The sequence below is a fragment of the Piliocolobus tephrosceles genome, chromosome X, assembly GCF_002776525.5.
Source record: "Piliocolobus tephrosceles isolate RC106 chromosome X, ASM277652v3, whole genome shotgun sequence".
Lineage (NCBI taxonomy): Eukaryota > Metazoa > Chordata > Mammalia > Primates > Cercopithecidae > Piliocolobus > Piliocolobus tephrosceles.
Genome location: NC_045455.1, coordinates 67,226,933 through 67,247,911, shown reverse-complemented (window position 1 = coordinate 67,247,911; position 20,979 = coordinate 67,226,933).

The following is a 20,979-nucleotide window of genomic DNA, read 5'->3' as shown; positions in this document are numbered from 1 at the left end:
CTGGGGTTGATTTAGGGAGGAAGACCAGATAGTTAAAGTGCCACTGGGATCACATCATATCAAGGGTACGTACTGTCAATATCACTTACCATGATGATGTTGACCTTGATCACCTGGCCGAGGTAGTGTCTGCCAGGTTTCTCCACTGTAAAGATGCTCATTTCCCCCCTTTCCGTATTGTAGGCTTTGGAAGAAAGTCACTGTGTGCAGCCCACATTTTAGGAATGGCGGTTTATATTCTATTTCCTTGAGGGTGGAATTCTTCTGCCCTGGGGATTCGTCTATCCTTTCTCATTTATTTAATCATTTATTTATATCAGTATGGACTCATGGATATTTGCTTTATACTTTGGGTCATCATCTAGTACTGCTTTGTTTTATTTTGTTTTATTCTTTGAGATGAAGTCTCACTCTGTCACGCAGGCTGGAGTGCAATGGCGGGATCTCGGCTCACTGCTCACTGCAACCTCTGCCTCCCAGGTTCAAGCGATTCTCCTCCCTCACCCTCCTGAGTAGCTGGGATTACAGGCACGTGCCATCACGCCCAGCTAATTTTTGTAGTTTTAGTAGAGACAGGGTTTCGCCATGCTGGCCAGGCTGGTCTTGAACTCCTGACCTCAGGTAATCCACCCGTCTTGGCCTCCGAAAGTGCTGGGATTACAGGCGTGAGCCACTGCGCCCGGCCTAGTACTGCTTTATTTTGTTGCTCAAATTTTCCCGGCCCCAGCCATTGGGAGCTCTGTCAGTTGGTTTCTGTGTCACTTTGGCAAACCGCAATCATTGTTGGGGTGGGGGGTTCGGTTTGTTTGTTTGTTTGTTTTAACACTTTATTACTTTCTGGCACTAAAGATGCTCCAGGCTCACCTTGTGTATTTCCTCACCCAGTCCTAGAGTCAGCCATTTCTTCAATAAGCCCTAGTTCCTTTTCGTGAAGAATGGTATTACGAACCAAGAGCTGGGCTCTAGCTGTGTCATTACTACTGGGGTGTCATTAATTCCAGGCCCTCTCAGCTGACAGAGCAGGAAAATATATGTGTGTGTAATAGTCAGGAAGGTTCCTTTAATCTTACAAAGCACACTTTGAAAAATTGGACCAATTTAGAGTTCTCCGGCTGCTCGGTCTCAGTCTCTTTTGTTTTCCTTTTCCCAGTGCCTGTTTCTTTGTGCAAGTCCAGACCAGTTTGTCCTCGAATCCCTTCCTTGCCCTCCCTCTGCTCCACGGCCTCCTGCAGGGAGCTGATCCCTGACGTCTCCTAGGTTCCCAGGTCAGCCAGCTGCTGGCTGGACTCTGGCCAGGCCAGCAGGGCACCAGCTGGAGGTGGGGGCAGCACTTCCAGACGCAGCTCCAGGGCCTGCTGGACAGGTCCCTCCCCCGCCCCGTGATTCTGCTTTCTTCTAGGCTCTAGTGACATCACCCCTGTCCTTTGTCTCTCCTGCCTGGAGGTGTCAATGACTTCTGACTGGGGGTCTCCCTGCCCCTGGTGGGCTTCTCAACTTCTTCTGTCACATATGTAACCATTTCTCTGAATACATTCTCTTGGTTTAAAACACTCAGTGCTGCCTACTTCACTGGTGGGGCCCTGGACAGAACTGTTTCATTAGGAAGGGACCCCAGGAATGGCAGTGGTGTCTGAGTAAAAGCAGGATGGAGGGAGAGTGAGTTCAAGGCAGTATTCTCAAGCCAGTACTGCTATGGGCCCTAGGACGCCATGCCACTGGGGACGCTGAGTCGCTGGGGAGAACAGCCCTCCGCACTGACAGCCCCAACTGCTCGAGGTGTGCCCAAAGGTGAAGAACTCTCTAGTACTTTCAGGTTTTCACACAAATCTGAATGGCTCAGTGGGTCCCCACAAGGATCCCCAGCCCCTTTGGATGCTAGAGATTCGACAGGAGGCTGAGGGGAGGGATGGCCGGGGTATCAGCTGAACCCATTGCCACAGCAATAACTGAAGTTTAAACAAAATTAAAAAGGATGGGCCGGGGGCGGGAGACAGGCCCAGAGGTGTCTGGGATGCTGAGCTCCCCTCCGCTGGGGCCCTTCTCACAGCTGTCTTTTCCTCTCAGTCTTCACTCTTTCTGAGCAATCTCTTACACAGCCCGGGGTTTCAACAACTATCTACACGACATGGGAGGATCAGCGTTTGCTTTGTGCTTTAACAATAAATCTGTTGAAGCCCCTGACTGGCTTTACTTGCAGAAATTCCCTTTGCAGAGAAAAGAGGCTTCCACACACTTTGCCTAACTAAATAAGAAAATGGACAGTTTATATAATAATTGAATTACATTAATTAGGTCATTCTCAGCAGGTATTTATGACAAGGCTGGGAAGCAAATGCAACCTTCTAGAAAAACCACAGTGGTGGTCATTTTAAGTGAAGAAACACATTCTTTTTTTGTTGTTTTGTTTTTGAGACAGAGGTGGGTCTCACTATGTTGCCCAAGCTGGTCTCGAGATCCTGAGCTCAAGCGATCCGCCCGCCTCAGCCTGCCAAAATTCTGGGATTACAGGCGTGAGCCGCCATGCCTGGCTTAAGAAATACATTTTTTCTGAGTCGGAGTCTCGCTCTGTCACCCAGGCTGGAGTGCAGTGGCGGGATCTCAGCTCACTGCAACCTCCGACTCCTGGGTTAAAGCGATTCTCCTGCCTCAGCCTCCCAAGAAGCTGGGACTACAGGTGCCCACCACCACGCCCAGCTAATTTTTTGCATTTTTAGTAGAGACAGGGTTTCACCGTGTTAGCCAGGATGGTCTCAATCTCCTGACCTCATGATCCTCCTGCCTCGGCCTCCCAAAGTGCTGGGATTACAGGCGTGAGCCACCGTGCCCAGTCAAGAAATACATTCATTACCACAAACATTTCAACAAATGCAATTTTCTCTAACAAATATGCATAGTTTCAAGGTTACAAGTCAACTGTCCTTGGAAGAGAACTATTGAAATTAAACTCTATGACAAGAAGTAAGTTTCTAAGTGACTTGTTTTTCTAAGACCACCAGAGCGAGCACAAAAGAACCAGCGAGTAGGCAAAGGTCAGGAGCCAAACTGCAAGTTTATTTTTGTCACTTAAGGTGTGGGGAAGAAGTCTGTTGGCCTCCGGCGAAGGAGGCCGGCAGAGTCCCCCGGTGGGGCTCTCGGACGGACTTCCCACAGTCCCCACACCCCGACAGGAGTGGAGCTGTGAGAAGGCCGCTGTGGCTCGCTGGCCGAGAGTGGCTTTTCTAGGAGTGGGAGGGCAATAGGCAGGGCACGGGCGTGTCCGGGGGGTGTTCCACAGGTGCGACCAGGTAAATCTTAGTCTCTTTGGATTGACGTCACCTGGCGCATGCCCAGTTGATCTGCACCTTCCCAGGTCGCCGGCTGCATTTTCCCTGGTGCGGGAAGAGTTGGTGGTGAAGAAGAACCTGGAAGTGCACCATCTTGCCTCCGTTCGTCCAAACACTAAGTACCAGAAACCCAACTACATGATGTCCAGCTACAGAAAGAAGACAGACTTAACTTAAATATTACGGTGAGCAATACATAAATCTTCGCTGACCTTCCCCCTTCATCTCCATGTGCACAGTCATCGCTTTGGATCCTCAAAGCGATTGTGTTTTGCTTTTCTTTTTTCACTCAGAGTTTCCGTTAAGTGTCACTGAAACTTGTGGCATAAGATTGAACAATGGTATTAACCCAGATTGAATCAAAGCAGATAAAACAGCTCAGGCAACGGCTGTTTTAGCCCTTTAAAGATTCCAAATCTGGCCTTGTTCCCCATCCCAAACCGAAGCTGCTGACGCTGGAGACTGTGGAGAGAAAAGGGTGGCACCCAGCACAGAGGCCCAAGGGGTTCAACAAGCCACGGTGCCAGGTGGTGACTCAGGGACTCACAGGGCAGACAGTGTCTGTTATTTATTTTAATTAATGGCCTACACTTAAAAGGAGTTTCACAAGTAAACTTCTGGCTTCTCTAGAAAAAATGGGTAGCTCTTTCTTTCACCCCTGAACTGGCAATCTCACATGCCAATGGCAGCAGCCGGGCAGTGGTGGTCCCTTAGACCTCATACACGCTCACTCTCCTTTTGCAGAGGCGAGTCACTGTCACTGTCTTGTGGCCATTTCACTTATTCATGCCTGGGCTGGTTCCTGCAGATATTGGTGGTAAAGAGATTAGAGGGTGTGGCCAAATTCCAGAGTGGCTCCAAGAAGAGATCAAAGGACACACACACACACACACACACAGCTTTGCATTCTAAGCTCCATCCACAATGAAGTTCCCCCAGTTCCTCTCACCTTTGTCTCCTCTCAGCCTTTGCTCAAGCTGTTTTATCTGCCAGAAACACGCTCCTCTACTGTCCCCTGCCCACTTGGTCACATTCTATTCAACCTTCATGATGTCACCTCTACAGGAAGCCTCCCGGCCCCCCGTGAAGGTTCAGACGGATGTCAGAGAGACCCAAAGTAACAGCAACTTAGAAAAAAGGCAGACCTTTAATTCTCTTCCAAGGGAGAGTCCTGCCCAGTGAAGGCCCTCCCAGTACCTGGACTCTTCTATGTGCCGACCTCGACCTATGTGAGGCACAGCAGACACAGTGCCTAGGGCCCATGAAAATGTTTTAATTTCATTTAGAATCAGAAGCAAAAAATGAATATAATGATAAATCCAGGCTGAATTATTTTTGCCATTTTACTAATACAGTAGTAAAATAAAATTTTTAATATTTTTTTTTAATAGAAGAAGGGGCCCACAAAGGCAAAGGTGCTTAGGGTTCCCAAAAGTCACAATGCAGGCCACGCGTGGTGGCTCACGCCTGTAATCCCAACACTTTGGGAGGCCAAGGCGGGTGGATCACTTGAGGTCAGCAGTTCCAGACCCTGGGCAACATGGTGAGATCCCGTCTCTACTAAAATTACAAAAATTAGCTGGGTATGGTGGCACATGCCTATAATCCCAGCTATTTAGGAGGCGGAGGCAGGAGTATCACTTGAACCCGGGAGGCAAAGGTTGCAGTGAGCCGAGATCTCATTACTGCACTCCAGATACTGGGCGACAGAGCAAGACTCCGTCTCAAAAAGAAAGTCATCATGCAGCCCTGGGTGGTTACTCTCATCTATGTGGTCCACACTGGCTCAGCAGTACAATGGAGGGAGAGAACCAGGAAGGAGGGGCTGGGACATTTTAAGGGTATAATTTGGGAGTTGCACATACTATTTTTCCACCCAACCCATTGTACGAACCTTAATCTCATGGCCACACCCAGCTATAAAGGAGGCTGAAAATGCTGTCTTTATTTTGGATTGTCGTGTGCCCAAATAAAAACTGTATTCCAATGTGAGAAGGAGAGGGCCACTATTGGGAAAACTAGCTCCCTCTGCTAAGTGACGTTTTTAAATGCTTTCATGGCTCCAAGAGGGAGCAGGCAGAAGCTGCAATGTCCTTGATGACTTAACTTCAGAAGCCACATGCCATTGTTTCCACAATCCTATTGGTGGCACACAGGCCAAGCCCATCCTGTGTAGGAGGGCCCCATACCAGGCACGAATACAGGGAGGGGAGAATCACTGAAGGCCATCTGGTGACTTCCCAATGCCTGGGAGGCCCCTGTGAACTTCCTGCAAAGGATTCAGGGAGACCCTGCTTGCTCTTAGAAGAGCCACTCACCTCCCTTTTTTCCTTGTGTCTATAAGCACATTTCTATGTCCTTGGAGCAGACAGACCCTAAGAAAGCGATGAAGGGAGAAAAAGACACTATTATTGGTCCCATCTCCTGTTAGCAAACATAGGGGTCTCTGTGGCCTTGTCTTCGTGGTAGCCTGGTGTTTCTTCCTGGTATGTGACATTTCCAGCTGGCTCCCACTCATCTGCACAACAAGAGTGAGCAGCAGGCCTCAGGGATATGGCCTCGAACAAAGTCTCTGCTCCCTGGAACTTACCCTCAGTAAGGAGAGACAGATATCAAAGAAACACAGGACACACCAGATAGTAGAGTTATAAACATAATTAAAGCTGAATAGGAGTGTGTGTGCTATTTTACAGAAGGTGTGAGGGAAGGCCCCTCTGCAGAGGTGACATTTTCACCAAGACCTAAATGAAGAGAGGGAGTGAACCGCAAGAATATGGGAGGAGGGCCAGGTGTGGTGGCTCACGCTGTAATCCCAGCACTTTGGGAGGCTGAGGCAGGTGGATTCCCTGAGTTCAGGAGTTGAAGGCCAGCCTGGCCTTTTAGTAGAAATATAAAAAATTAGCCAGGCATGGTGGCATGTGCCTGTAGTCATATATATATTCATATATGTAGTCATATATATTTCCTTCCATATATATATGGCAGGGGGAGTGAATGCGAGATCAGGAGAGAGTCTTTCAAGACACGACTAGAACAAGATGGGACTAGAATGTGTCTATTGCCAAGGAGCAACTCGTGATTCAGGGATGCAGAAGAGAGGTGAAATCCAGACACCAATGAAACGAAATGGCCTCTGACCGGAGCTGGGTCCCATCTCCCATTGTATTAACAGCAGTAGGGGGCTGGGTGCAGTGGCTCATGCCTGTAATCCTAGCACTTTGGGAGGCCGAGGTGGGCGGATTACTTGAGGTCAGGAGTTCAAGACCACCCTGGTGAAACCCCATCTCTACTAAAAATACAAAAATTAGCTGGGTGTGGTGGTGGGCACCTGTAGTCCCAGCTACTCAGGGGGCTGAGGCAGGAGAATTGCCTGAATCAGGGAGGCAAGGTTGAAGTGAGCCGAGATTGTGCCACTACACTCCAGCCTGGGTGGCAGAGTGAGACTGTCTCAAAAAAATAAAATAAAAATAGAAATAAAATAGCAGGAGGGAAGGCAGGATGCAGATGCAGATGGAAGCAGGTTGGAGATGTGATTGGAAGGTGAAGGGGTTTCATGTGACTGCTTCTGGTTTCTCAATGGAATCTGAGGCTCGGGGTGATGGCCACAGGGGTTCAGAAGGTTTGAGGGGGAAAGAAAAAGACGAGAATGAATGACTGTCCTGATGATCCAAAAAGCAAACCACTAGGGCAGTGCTTCTAAACTTTAATTGTGGAAATGAATCACCTGGGCGCCTGGGGCCCTTGTTACAATGGAGATTCGGATTCAGTAGGTCTGGGTGGGGCCTGGCCTCCTGCATTTGTAACAAACTCCCCAGTGATGCCCGTGCTGTTGGTCCAGCACCACGTTTTGGTTAGGAAGGGAAGTGCTATGGTTTGAATGTGTCTTCTCCAAAATTCATGTTAAAATTTAATCCCCAATGCAAGAGTATTGAGGTGGGGCCTACAGGAGGTGGTTAAGTCATGAGGGCTCAGCCCTCATATGGATGAGATTCGTAGCCTTATATAAGGGCTGGAGGGAACTAGCTGGGTCCTTTTGCCCTTCTGCCTTCCTCCATGTGAGGACACAGCATTCATCCCCTCTAAACGATGCAGCAGCAAGGGATGGTGGTGTTGGAAGCAGAGAGAACCACTTTCACCAGACACTGAACTTGCTGATGCCTTGATCTGGGACTTTCCAGCCTTCAGAACTGTGAGATAAATTCCTATGACTTATCAATCACCCAGTCTATGGCTTTTTTACAGCAGCACAAACAGACTGAGACAAGAGGTGAATAGGATTTGCGAGCATGGACCTTTGAGGTTTGTGAACTCAATTTAAGGTGAGTCCATTCACCCAGCTGGTGTTTTTCTCTTGCTGCTTGGGCACAGAGATGGAGTAAGTGGGTTTAATCAAGACTGAAGGGAGAGCCAAAGAGATAGTAATATTTGAAAGGAAGTGTTTTTAATGATGTACCATGTAATCTGAGCTGGGTCAGGAATCAAGTGAAAAACTAAAAGATGATGGATGATGATAGGGGCTGTGAAAGGAAAACAAATCTTGGGACCCCCAAATCACTAAGCTAAAGGAGAAGGTCAAGCTGGGAACTGTTTAGTGCAAACCTGCCTCCCATTTTATTCAAAGTCACCCCTCTGCTCACTGCATATCTGATCTAATCAGAAACTTGAGTGCAACCATTTGTCTCTTATCTACCTATGGCTTGGAAGCCCTCTCCCCACTTTGAGTTGTCCTGCCTTTTCTTCGAGTTGTCCTGCCTTTCTGGACCAAAGCTATGTTCATCGTATGTATGTTGATCAATGTCTCATGCCTCCCAAAAATGTATAAAACCAAACTGTGCTCAGACCACCTTGGGCACATGTCATTAGGACCTCCTGAGGCTGTGTCCAGGTGCGTGTCCTTAACTTTGGCAAAATTAACTTCCTAAATTGACTGTTCACAAGGCCAATGAATTATGGTTCTTAATGAGATTAAATAATTGCTGGTGTGGGAGCATCAGAGCCACTAAACTGGAAAGAGAGGACAAGGTGGTCAGGAAGTGAGGGGCCTGAAAATTAGAATAAGGGGCGACACGGTCATTGGCGATGACAAGGTCAAGCATGTGACCTCCAGAGTAAGAGGCTCAAGATCGTTGGAGGCATGAAGGTCAAGGAACTGAGAGACCAAGGTGTCAGATGGATCACTCTCCAAAGAGTGACACTAGTAGATGTTGAAAATGAAGCGAGCCCAATGCTCAAGTCCTTAAGGGATAAGGAGGAATGACCAGGGTACTGGCAGGTGACAGCAACCAGGAGGGAGGCAGGATTTTCATCTGATGGCATGAATTTCAAGGGAGCTTTGTGCAGCATCTACAAGGCACTGGGATAGAAGATAGACGTAGTCTCCCTCCTAAGTGAAGTAGGTTAGGCAAGGAAGGGTCTAGGCAAGGAAAGTTACATGATCCAGCTAGATTTTGAAAAGATCTCTTGGACTGCTATATAGAGAACAGATTGGGGGGAGGTTCGGTGGCATTAGGAGGCTGTTACAGTTACTAAGACTGAGGTTGTCAAAGGGTGGACCCCAGACCAGCAGCATCAGCATCACTGAGAACTTGCTAAAAATGCACATTTTGGGGCCCCACCTCAGATCTACTGAATCAGAAACTCTGGTGGGGGGTCCCTGCCATTGGAGTTTTAACAAGCTCCCCCAGTGATTCTGATGTAAGCTGAAGTGAAAGGACTAGGGCAGTGGAGAGGGAGTGGATGAAGCTACAGCTTGTTAAGGGAAGAATAAGGACAGGGTAGCAAGGTGTAGCAGGGAAGGAGTGGGAAGCGCCAGGTTTCTGGGAGGAGGTAGTGCATGGTTGGGAGTATCCTGCACCCTAAAGGCATAGGGAGGCTGGAGGAGGAGCCAAGGGGCAGGGCAAGATCAAAAGTTCTGTTCTGTCCACTGCATGGGACACATGTGTTCCACAGAAGCTGGCTGGAAAGTAATGCTGTGGGCAAGAACCACATTCTGCCCTAGTTCCCCACATGAAATGCAAGACATGCTCTTGGAGGAAAGCTGCACTGGTGGCTCTGGGACATGGTGTAACAATGACACACGGTGGCTGTCTGTGGTCCAGTTAAGCTTGCCAATATTGCACACTTGCAATTGAGGGCATGGTGGAAAGCACACTGAGCCTGGAATCCAGAGGAATCAGCCCTGGGGTTAAGTCTTTTCCCACAGTCATTTCACCTCTGTGAGTCCATTTCTGCATTTATTTTATTGTATTTTATTTTTGTATTTATTTTGTTTCTGTATTTATTTATTTATTTTTTTTGAGACAGAGTCTCACTCTGTTGCCCAGGCTGGAGTGCAGTGGCATGATCTCCGCTCACTGCAACCTCTGCCTCCTGGCTTCAAGCAATTCTCTGCCTCAGCCTCCTGTATAGCTGGGATTACAGGTGCCTGCCACCATGCCTGGCTACTTTTTTCGTATTTTTAGAAGAGATGGGATTTCACTATCTTGGCCAGACTGGTCTTAAACTCCAGACCTTTTGATACACCCACCTCTGCCTCCCAAAGTGCTAGGATCACAGGTGTGAGCCACCACACCCCACCATTTCTGCACTTCTTAAACTGGGATTATAATATCTGCCTGAACTACCTAAAGGCAACACTGTTAGAGCCAAATGAGCCAATGCAAATCCAAATTTATTCCTAATTCTAAAGTTTTTTCAATATAAGGCAGTATTCCAAATAGTCTAATAATTATTCTAATATTCTGTTATCAAAACTGCTTTTCTTTTTTTTTGAGACAGAGTCTCGCTCTGTCGCCCAGGCTGGAGTGCAGTGGCCGGATCTCAGCTCACTGCAACCTCCGCCTCCCAGGTTTACGCCATTCTCCTGCCTCAGCCTCCCGAGTAGCTGGGACTACAGGCGCCCGCCACCTCGCCCGGCTAGTTTTTTGTATTTTTTAGTAGAGACGGAGTTTCACCGGGTTAGCCAGGATGGTTTCGATCTCCTGACCTCGTGATCCACCCGTCTCAAAACTGCTTTTCTTGCTGGTAGCTGCCCACCTGCTATCATGTGATGGCAGTAGAAAGATGACCACTCCCTTTAAACACACTTTCCTTCCTGGTTATGGCTTTCAATTCACTGTATGAAGTCAATCCTTTGACTGGACTTTCTGCCTATAAAATTGCAGTACCCCTGGAATGGTAACACTCTACAAAATATACCTACCTTTTATTTACTGCGTACTACATGCTGGTGTTTCATATTCACTATTTCATATGCCTTGAAGGAGTCCTGTGCACTAGATGTTGCTATGCTCACTTTATAGATGAGGACATTGGGCTCAGAGACCAGGGGACTTAACCAAATTCACAGAGCTTGTGGAGGGCAGAGCCAGCACCTGACTGTGCCTGCCTGTGATGCTGTAGTCTCCCTGCTTTTGCAAGCAGCTTTGGATGGGCAGGGTCAGGGCACCAGGCGTCAAGCCTGGGGAAAGGGAGCTTAGCTAGACAAGGAAAGGATGCTGAAGGCTGGGGCTTGAGGATCAGATTCAGTTGACCCTACCCAAGGCACAGGAATTGCTCTATGGACTTTCTGCTCTGCTATTACGACTTTTATTCACAAGCAGCTCTCTAATGTCTTAACCTTCCATGGCACCCAATACTATTTGCTTTGATATTTGGTGGTGAAATGTTTCAACAGAGATGATGGAAGAACTAAGGGCCCAGGGAGGGCTCCAGAGGCAGGTGGGCTCCTTGCGTCCTCTAACCTATAGAACAAATGCGCAGAGGGGCTGGCTGTAGTGGCTCACGCCTGTAATCCCAGCATTTTGGGAGGCTGAGGCAGGCAAATCACCTGAGGTCAGGAGTTTGAGACCAGCCTGGTCAACATGGTGAAACCCCCTCTCTCCTAAAAATACAAAAATTAGCTGGGCCTGGTGGCAGGCACCTGAAATCCCAGCTACTTGGGAGGCTGAGGCCTGATAATTGCTTGAACCTGGAAGGCAGAGGTTGCAGTCAGCCAGGATCATGCCACTGCACTCCAGCCTGAGTGATAGAGTGAGACTCAGTCTCAAAAAAGCAAAACAAAACAAAAGAACAAATGCACGGGGGCGGAGGGGGTTGAAGGAGGCTGCCACAGCCCTGGGGTCTCTTTTCCAGGGATCTTAATACAGCCCATTTTACCCACGAACAGCATGATGCCTTGTGAACTTTGGTACAGGCAGGAGAGCAATTTGAGGAGTTTCAAAGCTGTGCTAGCTGTGCTAGCATGTGACATGAGAGACAGGCTGAGCCAGGAAGGAGCCCATGTTCCCTATCTCATATACACAGAAACCGAGGGCCTTGTCTCCAGGCCCAGGATTGTTCAGTGCAACGGAATCCCAGCCTCCCCATGTGTTACTCAATGGCTTTAATCCTCTTAAAAAGAACTGCCGGCCGGGCGTGGTGGCTCACACCTGTAATCCCAGCACTTTGGGAGGCCGAGGCGGATGAATCACGAGATCGGGATCCAGAGCATCCTGGCTAACAGGGTGATACCCCGTCTCTACTAAAAGTACAAAAAATTAGTCAGGTGTGGTGGCGGGCGCCTATAGTCCCAGCTACGCAGGAGAATCACTTCAACCCAGGAGGTGGAAGTTGCAGCGAGCTGAGATCGCGCCACTGCAGTCCAGCCTTGGGGACAAAGCGAGACTCTGTCTCAAAAAAAAAAAAAAAAAAAAAAAAAAAAAAAATTGCCGCGCCCAAACAACACAAACTCCTGGAAGAATTGGCATCTTCTGCATGAGCATTGCCTTCATGAAAGACTTTTCCAGCCGGGCACAGTGGCTCACACCTTTAATTCCCAGTATTTTGGGAACCCAAGGTGGGAGAATCGCTTGAGCCCAGGAGTTCAAGACCAGCCCCAGCAACATGGCAAGACCCCATCTCTACAAAAATAAAAACGATTAGCCAGGCGCGATGGCCAACACCTGTAATCCTAGGTACTTGGGAGGCTGAGGTGGAAGGATCACTTGAACCCAGGAGTTTGAGGCTGCAGTGAGCTATGATCATGCACTGTCCTCTGGCCTGGGTGTCACAGCAAGACCCCATCGCTAAATAAATACATCAATAATAAAAATAAGGAAAGTTTTCTGGCCGCGTGCGGTGCCTTATGACTGTAATCCCAGCACTTTGGGAGGATAAGGAGGGAGGGTCACTTGAGGTCAGGAGTTCAAGACCAGCCTGGCCAACATGGTGAAACCTCGTCTCTACTAAAAATACAAAAATATTAGCCAGGCCTGGTGGCGGGCACCTGTAATCCCAGTTACTCAGGAGGCTGAGACAGGAGAATCACTTGAACCCGAGAGGTGGAGGTTGCAGTGAGCCGAGATGGTGCCGTTGCACTCCAGCCTGGGGTGACAGAGCAAGACTGTCAAAAAAAAAAAAAAAAAAGTTTTCTGATCGTGCTCTTGGTACCAGTTCTGAGAGTGAGCTTCACTGTGCTGGATCACAAATGTCCTGTGGAAAGACGTCTGGCTGGGGCCATCTCTCCACAGCCACAGCACAGACCCTTGCATGAGAGGGAGGGAGGGAGGGATGGATGGGTGATTGCTGGAAGAAGTTGCAGAATATCCCCTGGACCACCTCCAAATACAAGTTCAGTGACACAGAACATCAAATTAGTTTTTCTGGTATGAAAGGCTATGTCTTGGGGGAACACCTCTTCCACTGCCCTGCAGTGTAGACATCAGCAGTCGAGTACATGTAGTTACCACTGTTTTTGTTTTTGTTTTTTTAATGGGTCCTGGCTCCTTCAATGGAGAGCCAGTAAGCAATTTAAACCCGCTTCTAAATCATCCTAAGTACTCCTTTGGAGTGACTGCAAAAATCGATCATCCTCACAGATACAAAGGGGGAGAAAAGAAAAACAAAAGGAATTACTTTAACATCTTCATTTTCAGACTAGGTTAGGGCAGTAAAAAAGATGACCAGTGGAGGCAAACACTGGTTCAGGACCGTGGCAGCAGCAGCGGGGTTCCAGGCAGAGAAGGGAGGGTAACAGAGGCTGTTCTGACCCTCCTTGCTTCTGGGGTCTCTTGCTGGGCCACTGAGTAGCTCTGCAAGTCACTTGCCCTCCTGTGGAGAGCTGGGCATTGGGGCTCATTTTGACCACACGTGTTTTGCTGGTTTTGGAGTCAAGCAGACATCTGTCACTGCCAAGATTTAATTCCCATAGCTGTGTGACCCTCGGCCATTTGCTTACTGTCTCTGAGCCTTAATTTACTCATCTGGGAGGAACAATAGGACTGTTCAGAGTCAGTGAAGTAGCACACTGGGCGTCAGGGCACGTTCGGGGCCGCGCCGGCACGCAGGGGACCTCGCCCGCCCAGGATTACTGCCTGGAAACGGCTTGCGGGGACGGTGGAGAATAACAGGGGGCGAGCACCGCCCGCGGCCAGGGCCGCCTTCCGCGTTTTCTCCTGCCAGCGCAGCTGAGCGCCGCTGAGCGCCGCTGCGGGTTGTGGAGACAGTCCGCCCTCTAGTGGCCGACTTCAAAAGTTGCTTCAAAGACAAGGCTGAATGAAAAGTGTTGGGACGCCCTAAGCCGATGGACAGCATGGAAAGGGGGCTACCTTTCCCTTTCCCTTTACCAGAGTGGACAAAGGCTGTTCCATCGTTTCTGGGAGCCCTAGAGGGAATCCGGTTGCACCAGCCTGCATCCTCAGGCCACTGAACTGACCGCGGTGGGTTAAACTGGAAAAGTTTCTTTGTTTAGGCAGGAAAGACTCAGATTTAACGCACATTTACTGAGCACCTACTATATTCTTATCTCTGTGCAGGATGCTTTCACTTACTTCACCCATTTAAACCTCTCAGTAAGATCGGGCACGATGCCTCACGCCTGTAATCCCAGCACTTTGGGAGGCTGAGGAGGGAGGACTGCTTGAGCTCAGTTCAAGACCAGACTGGGCAACAGTGAGACCCCTCGCTACAAAAATTAAAAAATTAGCTGGGCATGGTGGCACACGCCTGTGGTCCCAGCTACTAGGGATGCTGAAGTGGGAGGATTGCTTGAGCCCAGGAGATTGAGGCTGCAGTGAGCCATGACTGTGCCATTGCACTCCAACCTGGGCAACAGAGCGAGACGGGGTTTCACCATGTTAGCCAGGATGGTCTCGTTCTCCTGACCTCGTGATTCACCTGCCTCCACCTCCCAAAGTGCTGGGATTACAGGCGTGAGGCACCGCGCCCGGCCCAAGCAGTGGTTCTTAAACGTGGATATATATTGGATTTCCTGGAAATTAAAAAAAAATATATTTGTGGACAGGGCGTGGTGGCTCATGCCTGTAATCCCAGCACTTTCGGAGGCCAAGGCGGGTGGATCACCTGAGGTTAGTAGTTCGAGACCAGCCTGGCCAACATAGTGGAACCCCTTCTCTACTAAAAATACAAAAATTAGCCAGGCGTGGTGCCACACGCCTGTAATCCCACCTACTCAGGAGGCTGAGACACGAGAATTGCTTGAGCTCAAGAGGCAGAGGTTGCAAATGATCTGAGAAGGCACCACTGAACTTCAGCCTGGGCAACAGAGTGAGACTCTCTGTCTCAAAAATAATGTGCATATATACATATATATATATGTGTATATATATATGGTTGTAAGTTCACCTCAAGAGATTACGATTTAATTGGAACATAGTTGACATAGTTGTGCCAATTAAATGTGTCTAGATGCTGGGATTAAAACAAAACTCCTCAGATGGTTCTAAGGAGAGGTCAAGATTAGAACCATTGACTAGAGCACCTTCCCATCACCATTTGATAGGCTCCACCTCAGAGGAAGGCTATGCCCTCTCCTTGCTTCGCTGCCAAGGAAAGGAGGCCAAATTTGTCTTTAGTTCTGCAACCTAGGCTCCATTTCGGTTCCCATTTTTCTTATTCCTTTTTTTTTTTTTTTTTTTTTTTTTGTTGCGTGCCCCCCCCTTTTCCCCGCTGGGGGGAGTGTTACAGCATCATCTCGGCTCACTGCAACCTCTGCCTCCTGAGTTCAAGTGAGTCTTCTGCCTCAGCCTCCTGATCAGCTGGGATCACAGGCGCATGCCACCACATCCAGCTAATTTTTGTATTTTTAGTAGAGACAGGTTTCACCATATTGGACAGGCTGGTTTCAAATTCCTGACCTCGTGATCCGCCCGCCTCAGTCCCCAAAAGTTCTGGTATTACAGGCGTCAGCCACCACGCGCAGCCTATTTTACTTATTCTTCAAACACATCTGCTCTTCACACCTGTCAGACTCACAACCTGGTACATGACACACATTAGGCCCTTAACAAATGTCTGAAGAAGAAAAGGTGGGAGAAGAATCACAAGGGAAGAAGTACAAAGGAATGGGATTGGAATAGGGGAATTCTTGAAAAAGTGATGTTTCTGGAAAAGGGGGATTTCACGGTACTCACTGGGGGAGAATATTAGTGCAAATAGTGCCCAGTGATGGATAATCACCCAGGGATTTGCCTCCCAGTGATACCACATAAGGGCATCAAATCACATTCACAACCTTAAATTTAATAGTTGTGCCTGAAGTGAGGATGAATTACCTTGGGATATCAGTTCCCCTTCCCACCAAACCCCCAGAGCTGGCAAATGACAGTCCAACAAGGTCTCCTCCGAATGCTGAGCGCCCTGGAAGGCAGAGTGAAGCTCTGACCCCATTGTGTTGTGAGGTGGAGAGTAAATGACAGTGGTTTCCTTGTGCCCTGGCTTGCTTCTTCCCCCTGGGCTTCATCCATTCCCACCCTTAGAGCTAACTGGGGCTGACTGGGAATGAGCTAATTAGGACTGGCCTTTCCCTATATGCACTTCCCAGAAAAGGAGCATATACCTTCAGGAAAACATGAATTCACAGGTCAAAGTGGCAGATTTCAGAATCACAGCTACGTGAAATGAAAAACTGCATTTTAGTTTACAGAATCTAACTATGCATATAAAAACAGTTACATAGATAATGTAATATTGGCCTAATAAATATACAAAAAGAGATAAAAGAAGATAATGACAATGTAGATAAGAACAAGAAAACATAGAAAAGAAATGTTAGATATGTAAAATATCATAGTTGAAGTGAACACATCACATGAATAAATAACAAAATAGATAGAAATAAAAAAACAAATAAAAAATAACAAAATGACAATTTGCAAAACTGATTGTCAACTTGGAAGAACAGGTGGAGGAAATCTTTCAGAAGAGAGAAGGAAATAACAAAGACATATAAAATATAAAGAAAAAACTAGGTTATGTGGAAGACAGAAGTACTAACATCCAGGGAATAAGAATTCTAGAAAGAAAAATGAACAGAAATAAATATTTGAAGAAAAATGAGATGATCTTCTGTAACTGTAAAAAGATGAAAGAAAGATAAAAAAAGGTTATAGAAAAAAGATAAGAAAAAATCCACACTAGAACATTTTATAGTAAAATTAAAATTTTCTAGGCTGGACACGGTGGCTCACACCTGTAATTCCAGCACTTTGGGAGGCTGGGGCAGGAGGATCACTTGAGCCCAGGAGTTCAAGACAAGCATAGGCAACAAAGTGAGATCCCATCTCTACAAAAAGTTTTAAAAATTAGTCAGGCATGGTGATGCATGCTTGTAGTCTCAGCTACTCAAGAGGCTGAGGTGGGAGGATCATTTGAGCCCAGGAGGTTGGGGCTGCAGTAAACTGATTTCATCACTGCATTCCAGCCTGGGTGACAGAACAAGACATCATCTAAAAATAAAAAAAAATTTAAAAATGGAAAAAAAGAAAGAAAGAAAAAAGAATTTCAAAGAAGCAGAGAAAATTCTAAAAGATTGTCAAGAGAAAGAGAACATCACAAAAAGAGGATTGAAGTCAGATTGACATCAGATTTTTTTGTTTGTTTGTTTGTTTGTTTGTTTGAGACAGAGTCTGGCTGTATCACCCAGGCTGCAGTGGCATGATCTCTGCTCACTGCAACCTCCACCTCCCGGGTTCAAGCAAGTCTCCTGTCTCAGCCTCCTGAGTAGCTGGGACTACAGGCGCCCACCACCATGCCTGGCTAATTTTTTATTTTTATTTTTATTTTTTTTTTGAGAGGGAGTCTTGCTCTGTCGCCCAGGCTGGAGTGCAGTGGCCGGGTCTCAGCTCACTGCAAGCTCCGCCTCCCGGGTTTATGCCATTCTCCTGCCTCAGCCTCCCGAGTAGCTGGGACTACAGGCGCCCGCCATCTCGCCCGGCTAGATTTTTGTATTTTTTAGTAGAGACGGGGTTTCACTGTGTTAGCCAGGATGGTCTCCATCTCCTGACCTCGTGATCCACCCGTCTCGGCCTCCCAAAGTGCTGGGATTACAGGCTTGAGCCACCGCGCCCGGCCGCCTGGCTAATTTTTTTTTGTATTTTTAGTAGAGGTAGAGTTTCACCATGTTGGTCAGGCTGGTCTTGAACTCCTGGCCTCAGGTGATCTGCCCACCTCGGCCTCCTAAAGTGTTGGGATTACAGGCGTGAGCCACCATGCCCGACCTGACGTCAGATTTTTTAACAGCCACAACTGATGTAAGAAAATAGCGGAATGAGCTGGGCATAATGGCTCACACCTGTAATCCCAGTTACTCCAGAGGGTGAGATGGGAAGATTGCTTGAGACTAGAAGTTTGAGACCAGCCTGAGCAACATAGTGAGACCCCATCTCTAAACAAATATTTTAAATTAGCCAGGCACAATGGTGCACTCCTGCAGGCCTAGCTACTCAGGATGCTAAGGTGGGAGGATTTCTTGAGCCCAGGAATTTGAGGCTGTCGAGAGCTATGATTACACCATTGCATTCCAGCCTGGGCAATAAAGCGAGGCTCCATTTCTAAAAAAGAAAAAAAAAATGAAGAAAGAAAGAAAAAAGGAAAAGAAAAATAAAAAAGAAAAGAAAAAAATGGTGGAGGAATGGTATGGTATTCTCAAAATAATAAAGGTAAAGAAACCATCCTCAATTTTATTATTTATTTATTTATTTATTTATTTATTTATTTATTTATTTATTTTTGAGATGGCATCTCGCTCTGTTGCCAGGCTGGAGTACAGTGGCACGATCTTGGCTCACTTCAACCTCCGCCTCTCGGGTTTAAGCAATTCTGCTGCCTCAGCCTCCCAAGTAGCTGAGACTACAGGTGCGCACCACCACTCCCAGCTAATTTTTGTATTTTTAGTAGAGACAGGGTTTCATCATGTTGGCCAGGATGGTCTTGATCTCTTGACTTCGTGATCCACCCACTTCGGCCTCCCAAAGTACTGGTATTACAGGTGTGAGCCACCATACCTGGCCTATTTATTTATTTTTTTGAGATAGAGTCTTGCTCTGTTGCCCAGGCTGGAGCCGGGTGGTGCAGTCTCCACTCACTGCAACCTCCGTCTCCTGAGTTCAAGCAATTCTCCTGGATCAGCCTCCCGAGTAGCTGGGACCACAGACGTGTGCCACCATGCCCGACTAATTTTTGTAATTTTAGTAGAGATGGGGTTTCACCATGTTGGCCAGGCTAGTCTTAAAATCCTGACCTCAGGTGATCCACCTGCCTTGGCCTCCCAAAGTGTTGGGATTACAGGCGTGTGCCATTGTGTCTGGTTGATTAGAACTAATTCTGACCCAATCCTGTGCATCTAGGGCTAAACATCCCCCAAATTGTTGGGCTTTTCCAGATTTGTCCATGATTCTACAAACTGGTGCTTCTGGCTAATTCTGATTTTCACAAGGGTCTGGAAATTGGAATATGTTTTCCACACTAACTCTATGCCTTGCAGTGTGTCTAACCAGTCTAGACCAAACATGCAGATCTGGATTGTTCAGAATTTAGTGTGCCAATTTAGATAGAAAGCTCAATTAATTAAAATAAAGAAACACAGACTGAAAGTTCATTGAGTTCAAGTAGAATCAGCTCTGTGGGTGGGAAAAAGAAAAAAGAATCAGTTCCTATAAAAAAGAACAGCATAGTTGCTAGAACCTTCTAGAGATGTACAGATAGCAGATAGTTTTGGCAGGAAGTGGTGGGCCAAAATACATGAAACAACCTGAAAAATTAAGAGTTAATCAGGGAGTACAGCAGAGATGAAAACAAACCAAAAAGCCACAACAACAACAAAAACAGGTGGAAGATAACAGGAAAATCTAATCTTCACTGCCCATGGGTTGGAATGTGATGTTCTGGCTGTGTTTTTCTTGGTAAACATCTCTACTATCTGCTTTTGAAATGATGGAGCTGCCTTTCGGTTTTAAAAGCAATATGTTTCAGGCATCTCAAGTAATCCACAATCTGGAGGCAAAAGTCAAGACTGAGTTGACAGAGCACAAATCTGTTTCATTTGACTATATTAAAGAGGTTTGCATTCTTTCAAGGGCTTGCTAGTGAGTTGTTCAGAAGCAGTACTGACACAGGGGCCTGGGATTGTTGAGGGAGGCTTACACACAGAGAGGAAGGTTTGCCAATCCAGGAGCACTAAATCATCATGATGTAAACTTGCAGGACTTCATGGCTTCAGTGATACATCATTGATCTTGAATTCCAGTCCACAGAACATTTTTTTATGGTAAGGAAAAGGATATGGGAAGAAAAAAGTATTATAAGCATGTTTCTCATATTTCTTCCCTCTTTTACCCTATAAATAAAAGGGCAAAGGTATTACTGAGCAAATGTTCTCTTGAAAAACTTGATTTCTTATGCTTGGTAATTTTGCTACAGGGATAGTCATTGCTACTGTTTACAGTAGACATTCCAACCCTGAAAACTAAACTCTGAAGTATTTACTATGCTTAGATAAATCACGTATTTGTCCTCATGAGTACAGCCTGTTCAGGTTTGTACATACCATTGTGTAATTCCCTAAGAACTCTTTCCAGTTTAAAAGCATGACTTTGGATACCTTTGTGGAAGTTGATAGAAAAGATTTTTGCTCTTTAAAATACTTGCTAAATAGGCCAGTTAAAAGTATGCTTTGTTACTGAATTTGGCCTTGATCAGTAGAGGCTCCAAGAATGCTGATAAAATAAGAGAAAAAGAAATCGGGCTTTTCCCCTGCCAGAATTGGAAGCGAGAGACCCAAAATGCCTATAATCCCAGCACTTTGGAAGGCCAAGGAAGGAGGATCACTTGAGCTCAGGATTTCGAGACCATCCTATGCAACAGAGCAAGACCCCAACTCTACAAAAAATTTTAAAAATTAGCCAGGCAGGGTTGTGCGTGCCTATAGTTGCAGCTATTTGGAAGGCTGAGTTGGGAGGATCACTTGAGCAAAATCAAAACTGATTTTGATTAAATCTCAAAGTAATTATGTTCAGTGAAAGAAGCCAGACACAAAATATGTATTATATTATTTCATTTATATGAAATTCTTGAAAATAAAAATTAATTTATGTAGCTAGAATGTAGATCAGTGGTTGCCTGGGGACAGGTTAAAAGGTGCAATGAATTGCAGACAGGCATGAGAAAACCTTCAATGGCAATGGAAATGTTCAACATCTTGTTTGTGGAGATGGTTTCATAGTTACATATATTTACCAAAACGTATTGAATAGTGCATTTCAAATATATGCAGTTTATTATTCAAAATTATACTTCAATAAAGTTGTGAAAATGGGAGCAGAGAAGCAACAAATACTGGTGTGGGTCAACAGCATGAACCATATCACCTTTTCTCATTTTC